The sequence below is a fragment of the Stegodyphus dumicola genome, chromosome 5 (genome assembly GCF_044657685.1).
Source record: "Stegodyphus dumicola isolate Sdum_Otavi_A_Nest chromosome 5, ASM4465768v1".
NCBI classification, from domain to species: domain Eukaryota; kingdom Metazoa; phylum Arthropoda; class Arachnida; order Araneae; family Eresidae; genus Stegodyphus; species Stegodyphus dumicola.
Window position 1 is genome coordinate 39,548,600 of NC_140772.1, and position 14,210 is coordinate 39,562,809.

Consider the following 14,210-nt stretch of genomic DNA (forward strand, 5'->3'; position numbering starts at 1 on the left):
TGTATTACATTTACATATAGCTTTGTTCTAACATAGGTAAGTTGACAAAATCGAAAAAAAAAAAACGAAAGAAAATACCGATTTATTTTTCTCATATTTCAATTCAACGAATCAAATTCTGTTTAAATATTAAATTTTGTAAAATTTGATGAGAAACTTAGAAAGAAATAAAAAAATTTATCTTGGCGCACTTTTTTCAGCTTGCGCTAAGAATAATTCTCTTGGCGAAAGTCTTAGTTTATGATAGCATATTTTCCTTTCCCCTTCATTGTGTATGAGGGAAAAAGAGGCGCATTATTCATCCTTTCAAAAGAATTTTAACAAAATGCATAAACCACATTTGGTGTCATCATCGCTTATAGCAAATAAGCCAAATTTCAAAACGCAGCAATATATAAATTCATGCATGGGAAATTTTGGATAAAAAACTTTAATTTTTTGGAGGCTTGCCTAGAAATACGTCTACTTTAAGGCGATGGTAAAAATTTTATAGGTTATAATTCAAAATTTTCTAGAACAATTTATAAAAATTACTAAAAAATACAAACTTTAAAAATAAATCAGAAAACAGCCGCAAATGTTATTTAGATTGAACGCAATTTCCAAATTGTGAAATATGATATCCAGAAAGTTTAAAAAAAAAGATATTGTTACAAAATGTCCAGCCGCGGTAAGATAGCTTCCCCGCAAAGCAGGTTTAGGGTTGCCAGAAAATGGCAAGGAAAGGCATGATTGCCATATTTGGCGAGAAATCACCCATTTGGCGATATGCCATAGACGGATTCAGAACCTTCTGGAACGAATTCTGGCCCAGAATGTTCTCGAACGCAAGTCAAAAGCTATATAAGCCTTGCTGGTACGCGGAGAGTCAGTTAATAGTCAGTGAGCAAGTGTCTCATAGTCTAGTGCCGAGTTGGTCGACGAGTGCATCGAGAGAGTCTATTAGTGTATCGCGAGTTAGTGCATCGTCGAGTTTCTTCTTAGAGTGTGCTGAACTCCGAGAACGACCCAACCGAGTCGGGAGCTGTACTCTAGTGTATCTTCGAGTGCATTTCAAGTTGTAGCGTGGAGTGTGTCGAGAGTACGTAGAGTTCCGAGAACGACCGAGCAGAGTCGGGAGCTGTACTCTGGTGCTTTGCCGTGAAGATGTCTTCACTGTTATGGCCTGTTAGCCTAAAGGCTGATCGTTAATCATTTCAGCATGTTTACAGTTGTTCTTCGACGACTGTAAAACGTGCTTTTGGAGCTGTCTTGGATAATACTAGCTAATAAATTGCGTTTTGATACTTCATCAAGTGATGTTCCCGTTATTCACTCCAAATCCACGAACCCGTGCCGTATGTACGAAGAAACGCAACAATATTAATAAATATATACCAAATGCAATTAACATTGAGGAACTAAAATTTTGAGAGCTAATTTTTTAAGAATTACTCGCGCGATTTTTACAAAACTTGGCACTTTTGCGTAACTGAGTCACAGAATCGAAGTAAAAAATCGTATGTCGTTTCAGAAAAAATCTTTTGTGTCAAAATACCTATGTTAGAACAATGCTGTATACTATATATATCTAATATATGTCCTAGGTCGAGCTTTCGAGACATGAAAATCGCAAGTTAGATTACGTCTAGTGATGGGCAACTTCGGTACATTCTTGTACCCTGTACGAGAGTAACGGGTACAGACAAGTACCCGGTACAAAATACCCGTTACTTTGAAAAGTACCGAAAACCGATTTCAAGTACCGAGTACCCAAGTAACGATTTGGAGTACCGAAGTAACGAAATACCGGAGTAACGGTTTGCTGTACCGGAGTACCCTAATAACGATTTGGAGTACCAAAGTACCGTAGTAACGATCTGGAGTACCGAAGTACCCTAGTAACGATTTGGAGTACCGAAATACGCAGCTTACGATTTTGCGTACTGAAGGAACTCTGCTACGTCACCACGTGTTTGATTTTATCTGTGCGGAGTAAGATTTTGAATATCAGAAAACATGTCAACTACGGAAGTGTCTGAGGAGCTGGCCATTCATGAATACAAGAAGCGCATATCACCATTTCGCAAATACAACCAGATACTACTGTCCTCCTACCAAAACCGAAGTGAGCTGAACCTTCATTGATCCTCCAGTAACGAATACCGAAATACCGAGAAGAGACGCATATTTTCGTTACAAAGTAGCGAATAGCGAAAAGCACCCGTTTCGGTACAGAAGTAACGAATACTGAAAAGTACCCGTTTAGGTATAGAAGTAACGAATACCGAAAAGTACCCGTTTCGGTACAGAAGTAACGAATACCGAAAAGTGCCCGTTTCGGTACAGAAGTAACGAATACCGAAAAGTACCCATTTCGGTACAGAAGTAACGAATACCGAAAAGTACCCATTTCGGTACAGAAGTAACGAATACCGAAAAGTACCGATTTCGGTACTGAAGTAACGGGTACTTGGATGTACCGATTTTCAGTACCCGTTACAAAATACCCGGTTCGGTAGTACCGACTCATCACTAGTTACGTCAATCGGTTCAGTAGAACGGGAGGTATAGAACGGTCCCCCTTTTTTTGCCGAGTGTGAATGTGACGTCGTAATTCGACACATAGGCAATACTGCCAGATGCAAGAAAATAAAATTTGTTCCGGATGACCGTTGACCTAAACTAAATCGTTGATGTTTTGAGAGTCATCTTGACAGATATATGCTAAAACTGTAAAACTTTGATGAAACTTTATACCTCGTCTTATCTGAAGGTCGTCTTATCTGCGGAAATATACAGTAGCTTTTTTAACCTTTGATTGTGCAATGATACATTATATATGTGTTGAATACAAGCTGTAGGCATGGACTAAAAAAGCATAATATTTTTAGATGTTTATTTGGCTTTTATTACATGAAATTATTAATTAAAATTCTCCAACCAATACGGAAACAGAAAAGTTAGTTAATTTTTTTAAAAATGTTTATAGTAACGAACCTGTGAAACATACTCAGACTCCTGCCACAGCACAAACAGTGGCATGTATTGAAAGAAATGCTGGTTACTCATACTGGATGTTACCGCAAGTACGTTAGTTTCGTTTTTAGAATATTCGACTGATAAGCTTGTAAGTTAGGTTCACTTCAATGGAAAAAATGATGCAACTTGGATTAACCTTTTTAGAACGTTCGATTGGCAATGACTTGATACAATTCTTGCGAAGTTGCGTGCTTGTAATATTTGCATAATCAAGTAAATGCATAAATGTTTGTTCCAAATGATAGTCAGATAGCAAAATTTATAAAAATAAATAAATAAATAAAAGTATATTCTTAGTTTCCATTTGCTTTTTAATGACTCCTTAAGGTTCAGAATGCTCCTTAGTGTTCCAGTAGCCGCCCGCCTACATCTCCTTGATGGCGGCCATATAACGTTCGTACTGAAAAATTATGAGCTTGAGAAATAGTGGCTTAAATTCGAAAACACGATTGCAATGTCGTCGGTGTAACTATGGAATAGTGATTATGTTTCCTCAAAATTTTGCTTTTTAGCAATTCCCGAATTAGTAATTAATTTATTTTTAAGATTCCTTGCGGAAAGAGAATTCTAAACCTCATTTTCAATTAAACAATAGCTCTTTTATTTAAAAAATTGTACGCAAAAAATATTATGCGAAATAGAAACTGACAATACTGAATAGTATGTCATTTTTTTTTTCTTTAATCTTTTAATTGTATTGAAAAGCAATATAATCTCTGATAGCTTTTATTCAAATGGCTTTTCAATTCACTCAAATAGACTGTTCGATTTGTGTCCTAAACGGATCATACATTTAGACAAAAAAAAATTCTAGCAATTAACAAGTTTCTCTTGTTTAACGTTGACGTCAGTTTTATGCAAAATAGTGCATTTAAAAATAAATACCAATTTTACATCGCGTATCCTTGCATAATGCATTTATGCTAGAGAATTTTCTTACAATTTTGCAACACGTACTCTACAGTCTACGTCAATGGTCTCAAACTTGCGGCTCCAGAAAAAAAAATTATGCAGTCCGAAAATACATTCTGTACCTCTTACCTCCAAAACAGAATTATTTGAAGCGGACGAATATTTTAACTAAGCCTGTACGATAAAACTGAAATAAGTATTCGTTGACGAAGTTGTTTCAAGAAAAATTTCTCAATTTTTGCAACTTCTTTTCTACGTTCAGTATTCTTAAGTCACGAACGAATAAATTTCAGGAACTCCTCCAACATTAACTCCACCATTTTCTGGAGAATGCAGAATTTAATAAGCGCAATTGATCTGACGGCCTAAGATAACGGACCATTGTTCAAGATGCGTTATTATTGAGTTGTCAAAAGCTAGAAATAATATTAAAAAAACTGATTCTCCTTCCTCAGTTTTATGCTAATGAAAAAATTTTAGTCAGTATATGTAAGTAAGAACTCAATAATATGTGACGTGTCAGGAAGAACACAAGCTATCGCTGAGTCGCCGAAGTTAAGAAATCTCAATATTTTCTAAGTTAAGTAAATAAATGTAAAGGCATGAAAAATTGCCACTGGTGTTGAAGTAGACGAAGGAAGCTTCACTAAGCTGTAGAATCATAAGAATTTTTTTATGCATGAGAGGCGAAAAATGAGCAGTGTTCTTCTTTTTTTTTTTTCTTTTCTTCTCTCTTTTCGAAGCCTGGAGCTCTCGAATACGCTCCGAGTGAGCTACCGTTACACCACGAACGCATGCATAAAGGAAGGAGAAGATGGCCTTATATACTCTCCCCTTTTAAAGGGCGATTGGGGATTAGGGGTCAAATTCTTCACCACCAAATCCTGGTGGTGAAGAATGATCATCTATCACCTTTTTAGTTCGGGCTCCACAGCATAATCATTAGTAATTTTGAAGTAGGAAACATGAAAATTGAGCAATAACCTTCCCCTGGATTCAAATCCTGGGCCTCTCGAATACGCGCCGAATGTGGTATAGTCACAGCACTAAGGCATTCATAAAGGAAGGAAAAACAGTTTATAAAGTTGTAAGGAGTTGTTACACTCTCGCAGCCATTCTCTGGTGGTGTAAGTAATTAACAAATCCAGTTAGAGCAACCGAAAGATACGTAGTTTGAATCTCAACAAGAGTACAGCTGATTTTTCACGCCTTCGAAAAGCTTAATACCCTCTGCAGTGACGCCCGAACTAAAATGTGCTGAGCCACATAATAATTGCCAGCTAGTGGCCTCTATGGATAGTACAAAAATTTAGGATATTATGCTGGTGTTGACTTAGATACCAAAAAGATAGAATAACACGCCGAATAAGTATTAATTTAGAAGTCAAACAACAGATTTCAGATTTTCGCAGGACTAGTTTCGATGGTTTTACCTATCCATCATCTTCAGCTGTCAAAGCGCAAATTATCGACATAAGATATAGTGATTAGATAAGACAAAACTGGCTGGACGGGAGTTAAGCTACTGGCGCCGTCTGTTGATGAAACGAGAACTAAAACATAATTTCCTTAAAGGCTGAAGGCAAAGATGGATTGGAATTAGAGTCATTAACTAGAACAGAAGAAAAAATTTGAAAGTGAAATGCCTCTAAAAATTCCAATTCACCAATGGAAGATGTTTTTTGAATAATTTTGGCTGCAGAAAAACTGAAAGTGTGATTTTCGAACCAACAATGCTGGGCTACAGAAGATTTCTGTGTTTCCTTTTTTCTAATACGCTAGAATACGCTGATAGTTCCTGACTTACTGTCATGACAATTGTTGTAAAATTTGTATGAATAATGATTTTTATGTAAAATTGTATTTTTCTGTATGCTGTAACGTGAAAATTTAGAGAGACGATGCTATGCCGGAAAAGTAAGAACACAGAGGCAAGTCTTTTTAACATTGAGTAAATGGCTATCTCGCTACTTTGGTTAGACACCGCCAAGTTGGCTACGCTTTTGGCGATTAATTTCTGATGGCGACCATTTGGCGACATAGATAATGTGATGGATATTGTAACTGAATAATTGTAATTGATGTTCTGTGTAACTGTAACCATATTCGACCCTCATATACCTTGCAGTAATTTCGAGAAGCAGAGCAGAAAGTACTAGAAATATCTCGACTACCGAATGAAAACTATGTAAGACCGGAGAGAACAACTGTTCTCAGTAGTGTGTTGTTGTTAATTGTTAGTTCAGTATGAGTTCGGAGTACTGAGATATCTTCGGATATTTAACGTTCTTAGCTAGATATATTTAACATTCTTAGTAGTTTGAAATGTAACTACTGATTGTGCTCTGTGATACTGTAAGCACCTGTAAAAGTATTTTCGTGGAAAGTTTCAGAACTCTGAAGTGTTACTCTTTCGCATCGAAATAGCCCGTAACGCCCGTTCATTCAGGCAACGGCGAACAGCTCCAACGACTCGTTTATTTTCTACCTAGTTCTTTCCCTTCCAAGTTAGTGTATGGCTCATTGGTTTCGCGCGTTGTTAAAAGACATGTCGATCATTCTTTTGAAGCAAATAAAGGAGAAATACGGAAAGCTATTGACATTCGCAGGTGCAATCCGGCCCTAAGGGGAAACTGCACACAATGGATCTACCAGGCAGGGGGAAAGGAAAACTATTCCAAGACAAATTCGGAAACACGGGCGTTTTCGATGTTTGTTGAAAACAGATTTGGTCGTCTCTCGATGCGAAAGAGTTAATTTGATAAAATAAATTTTATCAACCTACTATCAGGCCTGTGTGCATCCAATCTATTTACGAACCCGTATGCACAGAACACAATCAATTGTCCTAGAGATTTCCACAATACTGCGAACTGAACCATTGTTAATTTACCTTGATGTTTCATTTTAGGCCTGAGATAATCTGTATCAAGTGCTTCTATATTCGCATATAAACTCTTCCAGAAGTCATATAGACGCTAAAGGTGAAAATATCCACTGAAATTAGCATTTAACACGGGCGCTGATTTTCAAAGTCTTTGCTATAATCATTTAATATAATGCTATATCAACAGCCGCGAATATTAATTTATGTAAAGCTCTTGAGACAGGCAGCTATTGTAGATAAAAGCAAATTCAAGATAATCCTAAATTATAGTTCATGCTTTTTGGCTACAATTCTTTTCTGACAATTTGACATCCTTTGCACATAACTTCCTCTTATCTTAGCAGATAAGCTTAAATTTTTTTCGATCCTCTTATCTTAGCAATTACTCGGACTAACGAATAATACAGTCCCAGTACCAATAGTATTTCGACTGTATTATTAAAAATTCTTGCTGTTTAGTCAGCTGAAATGCTATGATAGGCTCGCATGTTTCACATGATAAACTGAAAAATGTATTAACTTTCTGTTGTGAGCCTGCAATGATAGAGGAAAATAATTTTCTTTTAAAATCTGCAATTGCTTCTTTTTCGGTTACATGAATGAATTCCACAGAAATCGGAAAATTTTAAATCAAACAATACATTCAGCTGTCTTTTAACTCTTGAATTTTAATTAATAATTTCTTTTTCAAATACCTTAAATGCATTTTTCTAACCAAATGAAGTTGTAAAGTTTGGGTTTGAATTTATTAACAGATTATATTTTTATAGATATTTCCCGTTGTAGGACAACACGCGCCATATAATTTTCTGCAAAAAGATAAATGCACTAGCGTTGGCTGTTGATTTCAGTTCAATTAAATATATTGTTCTTATCTCTTATAGCGTGTTTTCGTTTCAAAATAAGTATTGTCAATGAAGTTTTGAAACTGTGCCGTTCTGTTTCGTACTTTATTTATTGAAACAACTAATATAAGAAACATATTTTCGTGGTTAGAAATATTTTATCGCAGCTGAAAATGATATCATTGCCAGCTACGAAATGGGTGTATTCCAACCAGATTAAAGTACCTTATTTTGATCAAAACACATATAATTTCCCCTAATTTGTCATTCGGAAACAAAACCCATCTGTTAATTGTAGCCTGACATATCAGCGCATAGATTCATATGCAGATAGCAGAATCTCGGAGCAGTGCCACTCGTAAAATGGTGAAAATGCTAAATGAGTGGCCAAGACAGGAAGTGTGACTAGTGATGGGAGCAAAAAGCACAAAACCTGCAACACTCAAAGGAAAATAGTAGCAGTATATCCTGAGAAGTATGTTTGTTCAGCAAGGGCGGAAATGGTGTCATGAATTTGCAACGGGCTGAACAAATGTGGGAAACGAAAAGCGGTTTGGCAGCAAATCAACTTCCAACTCACTTGTTATAATCGATGAAAAGGTAGGCAATGAACATATGCGTGAAGCTTAAGGAATTCGAAATGACCTTTAATCTTTCACCAAGTAGCATCAAACAGTTCGTATGCTTTCAAAACTGGGAAGTATGAGATAAAAAGTACAGTACCCTCCAGTTATTAAAATCACTTCCGTTCCAAACATCATGGAGGTACGAATAGAAAGAGGGGCCAGACTTGCACTATGAGTGAAACACTGCTCGCAGGCTTTGGTCTCCAGATGGGGTGTTTTTTGTTTACCTTTTGAAAGAATCCTTTTCCTCCAGAGCTTCCTTGATAGCGCTTTGATAAATGCTTCCGCATAAAAGAAACATTCATTGTTGGATGAATAATAGAAATATGTATAGTTTAGTGACATTTACTCAAAAATCACATCTTGGCTTGTAGGGTTTATATTTATTTTAAATAACATTTATTTTAAGTTTAAACTATCTTTCCTGTCAAGCCTTACTTTCCCCTGGAATTGCCAATGCCAGAGTATGTAAATTTTAGTAGAACACGCAAAGTATTCAAAATTATCAGCGGAAGTAATATGAGTTAAATAGAAGGGAAACGAGTTCGAAAGTGTGCTTTCTTGCTTCACGAGCGTGGAGGTGGCTTGGTAGAAATTGAAGAACCACGCGTTTCGGCCTGTGTGCTTGCCTCGGTAGATAGTTAAATCTTCCAACGTAATATTCAGAAGTTTGCTGAATTATCAGCGGTATCTTAGAACACGGTTTTAGAGAGCCTCGTGGGTAGTCACTTGTTATTATTCATTTTTAGTTTCTTATTTTTATTTTACCGCCGGGTCGGCGTGGTTTGTGAGCGTCAAGAGCACGCATCTGTAATTTCTAAAGTTGAATAAAAAGGGATTTAAACCCTTCTCAAGACTTTGTGTACTTTCCAGTTCATAGTAGTCACCACTATTGTTGCGTGCAGGTTGGGAGCGCGCAACATTACAGGTTATTTTTCGATAACTTTCAACAAAGATTTTGTGGTACCTTTAAAATTCTATACGTCTTCCGATATCCTTGATAGAGCATGTCTTATTTTTATTTTATGTTCCACACACCAAAATGTTTTAAAAAAAATACATGTTTTGTCAGTCACATATTATCATTTTATTTTTATGTAACTGAAATCTTTGTGTTTACACTTTGGGTTAACTAAAATATGGAAAAAATAAAGTTCTGTCTCTCTTTTTATAAAATTTTATTTTGCAACATGTTTATTAATGACTAAATGCAATACAAAGTTACAAATGAAAAATCTTTGTTATTCAATACATATACTTGAGTAATGATCTGCTATTTTTGAAAGGGTTTCAAGACATGAAAAAGGATATAATCAATGTTATTAAGCTGTATATCAATATACTTTGCATACCTTCTGGATTACCTCGTAGTATGAAAATTTCAGGTATTAGTGAATTTCAGGAATTTTTGAAAAAACAAGAATCCTTTTTTTATTCCCTTTTAGAATTATTCATAATTCCGTTCAGAATGAAATGTTGTACATGGAAATCAGCACCAAAATTTAACATATTTCACTAGTAAATAAAAGGTGCTCTAATTTGAAATGAACCGAACAGATCATTAATTATAAATTGAATCAGATTTTCTACTTAAAAGATGCCTCAGAAGCTAAAAAATCATCTCGTATTTGAGAAAGTATTTTAGGAAGAAGCTCTGTAAATTGAAAAGAAATAATATGTAATTTTAATATTAATAATACAATAAACTTTGATTTGAAATTTTGTAATCTTTAACCGAATAAAATCGAATTACCTTAATTTTTTTTCTAATGTAATTAACGAAAACTTGTGAAAATATCTCATTCAAATTAAACTGTTTTGGAAAATAGCATAATTCCGATCAAAATGAAATGTTGTTTAAAAAGGCATTCTTTTCACATCCTTAGGACTCTGAAATATTGCAGAAAAAGAAAATATGTACATTTATACGTATATTTACGACGTAATTACAAAATGTTTACATCCGATCATGTCAAAACCCACTGATCCCTTAATGGTAAGTCACTTAATGTTTTGGTCTCCACGAAGGGATCGCCACTGCTTCAAAGCAGTGAACGGGAAAAACTAGTTAGGGCCTCTCCTCTTACTTCCTACCTCCATGCCAAATATAGAGTTTATTTAGCGGCTGAGTTTAATAAACGGCGATTTCAATATTGCAAGTTACGATATCAAATTTGAACTTATCTAGTAAGACAGTAACTAACAATTAACTTAATGATTAATACCTAAATTATTAATTTATTAATTTATTTAATTTATATATATATATATGTGTGTGATGTATCAGCTTTAGTCGTAGCTTAAATAATCAGACGATAGTTTTAAAAAACAGGATCCATTTATTATTATTCAGGAGAAATATCAATTACAAAAATCAGATATCCGGAGTAAATAAAAGAATTACTAATAACTTTTTGCATGAAGTTTACTGCATCGTGACATTTAAGAAAAAGCCCCGATATTCTTTTGCGAGTCTTTTTATAGCCTCTGGAAAGGCGGAGCTTCCAAGAAATGACGTCAGCCTCGTCAGCCAATCCAGTTCGCTTTAAATATCTGGATAACTTTCTATAACTGTACGTGTAGAAAAGGCGGGAAAAACAACTTGACTACGGGGCTGTGGATTTAATCCCACGTACTTTCAAATAAGAGAACGTCGCCATTAAAAATGAAAAGAACATACAGTTAGAACTTTAAGTGTATTCTTGACTATGGAATTTTGTTATTACATATATATAAATTTTATAATTACATAACTAATGAAATTTTAGACTTTTAAAAAACTGTTCTATGTGCATTTGTTTCGTGTTGTTCATCAACAGTCTTTCTATTGTATTTTCAGTTCGTAAAATTGTATATAGTTCTTTTACCTCGTGCTTTGGCTGTCAAATCGACCTGCAACTTCATGGTTATTATAAGCGTTAATCAATGCATTTTTTTCTCTTTATCCCACAACGACCACTTCACTTTTCCAGTCAAAGAGTGATAATGTAAGATAATATAAAGAAGCATTTCATGATTTTTTTCTGAGACCACCCTGCAAACTTAATGGGTATATGCACTTCCATCGTCTATCAGTTGGTATTCGAGAAACAGCTTATTTAAGTACCACCTTTTCTTTAATCATTTACAATCAAAGAACTTGTTTCTATGCCTATAGAGGGCTGCTTTTGTTAACTACAAGACAGAGGTATTCAGCTCGGATTCCTGGACAAAAAACTTTTCAAAAAGTGTCTGATAGGGACTAGGGTAGAGTATTTAACAACGCCAGGGGGTCTTAGTTCTAATTACATTGGTTGAAATTTCTGATAAAATCATTTTACTGAAACTCTATATAGTTGAAAGATGAATGAATGAAGTACAAACAGCTTTTACCAGCCACAAACAGTTTTTTCTGGACCTGAAGAATCAGTCTTTTGCCAGTTTGAGTTTTATGAGCGGCGAAGATGAATTTAATATATGGCGGTTTTTCTACTGATTAGTAAATATTTGTTTTGGCTCCTGGAAATTTGAAAGTAATAAGCGGCTGAGTTTATTAACAAGGAAGTTTAATAAGTGCGGATGCTGTATCCCATATCACCAACATGCAAAAAGTCGCAAGCCCAGAGAAGGGGAGAATAAGGATGGTCATGAAGTGGTCTTGGGTTGATTTCACGGCGCATGAAGCGATTGTGATTACAGAGTTATATCAGGAGACATTAATGCAACATAAGAAAGCTATTGATGACACCGTGGCAATGTCGACTACCTTGTCGTTGTGAAAAGGACCATCGCGGGAAAGCAGTGTCCATGACCTGATCATCTTACTCGCAGATTGAGTCGTTGCACAATAATTAAATTCTTAAGATAATTTAAATAAAGTAAAAGACTTTTAAATTTTAATTTCAGGGGTGTTGCTTTTTATTATTGCATATGTACTTAATGTTAGGCTTTGTGGATGAAAGTTGAATTCCCATATGAGTTTCAATGCTGTTGTGGTATTTACCTTTTCTCGACTTATAAGCTGAGAACCCCGTTTTGCACAGGACTAGCACGAAATTTTGTGAATATTGACGATATTCAACTTTTACATTGCACCAGAACTTCACTAACGGCATTAATTTAAATTTTTCTTGCAACAATGAATCAGACGTTATTTTAAGTTCCACATTCTTAAACTCGAAAGTCGATACATTGACAATAAATGGGTTTTTAATCCAGATTTCATTTTGATATTTAACTTGTAGTACATTTGAAAATTACTGATTAAATGTTTCTTTAACCTTAACAGCGAAATATAAAACACAAACGAACTATTAGTACAGTTCCCAGATTTTAAAACTTCAAAGACAGAATATAGCAGCTCGCCTGCAACTACTCCGGATGTTTCCAATCAGTTATAGACCAATAAGTCTACTTCCCTGTCTTGGAAGAAAAATCTTCGAACGGGTGATACATACCCGACTAAGTGAACATCTTACTGTAAACAGTGTCCTCAAAGATATTCACTTTAGCTTCAGAAGAGATCACAGTATTACAGTACACTAGAACAACAATTGCTGAAGCCTTCACAAGAAAATGCAGTTTTGCAGCCTGTTTCTTAGACATAAAACAAGCTTTCGATAAAACCTGGCATGAAGTCTGATATACGAGTACAAACTTACTATGATCGAGTTACCACGCAAAATGATACATCTCCTTAGTTCATATCTAAAAAATCGTACTTTCCAAGTAAGAGTCGGTGACGCACTCTCTAAAAAGAAACACATACATGCTGAAGTATCACAAGGCTCTGTCTTAGTTCAATATAATTTAATATATATCTAAATGCTATGCCGGAGCCTTTAAATTGTAGAAAAGCCAGATATGCACATGATATAGTTGTCATGTCCAGATCAGTCAGGCAATCAGGCCCTAACATCCAGTTGACAACATGCAGTTTGGACTTAATATAATAGCGCATTGGTGCAAACTATAGAAAGTCAAACTAAATATAGGAAAATGCTATGTCATGCTTTTTAAAAGGCATCGCAAAAATCAGCAAGACAATCTTAATTTACAAATTGATAATCAACTACACCCAGCAGCGAGATCTATCTGGGAATCGTCTTGGATGAGCAGCTGAGCTTCAAAGAACAAATCAATATATGCATTAAACAAAGCAAATGCCGCATATATGGCCATATACAACCTGATAGAACGAAACCCTATACTCCACATAATTGTAAAGAGAACCCTAAATGTTTCCCTTCCATACGTCCAATATTGTTTTATGGAGCACCAGTTTCGGCCGCAGCACCCAAAACCAAAAAAAAAAAAAAAAGTCTAGACCTTCCAGACAGAATCTAGACAAAATAAAATTTTCTGTTCCATCACGAACTCGCCTTGGTTCGTGAGAAATTACGCATTTATATGGATCTTGATCTTCCACATGCTCAAGATTACATTCTAACAACTTCTCACAACTTTTTACCAAAGTGATGAACTCAAACCATTCTATATTGCCAAACTGGCAAATTATGATCACACAGTTGAACAGCCATTCAAGAGACGTTAAAGTCTCTTGTCTAGTCTAGACGTTAAAGACTTTATAAATCCTAGAAAAGCAGGAAGAAGACTTTTTATATACCGCTAACTACGTACATATTCTGTATAAATATGTTTGTTTTTATTACATTTGTATTGCCTGTAATTCTTTCTGTAAATTTTATCAATCAATTTGTTTGTATTTGCATAACACGTATCTTCCACCGTCCCTATGCTGTAACTTCCACGCCAGTAGTTCATCTTCTCTGAATCGCTTTTACTGGCTCCACAGAAATTTGACTTCTCGCATTTTTTGCATACCTTTCTTAAGTTACTCACCAGGTTCAATTAGCCTCTTTACATCGCCGCTTAACCGTTGCGCATCTTAGCACTATTCTCTATGCATGGCCACTTGCC

At 35.3% G+C, this 14,210-nt stretch overlaps 1 protein-coding gene across 1 annotated transcript in view; it reads left to right on the forward strand.

Moving 5' to 3' along the window:
• The window catches only part of LOC118202576 (intraflagellar transport protein 74 homolog), a 102,481-nt gene that overhangs the window by 4,545 nt on the left and 83,726 nt on the right, over positions 1-14,210 (forward strand). The gene's annotated exons all lie outside the window — the stretch shown is intronic.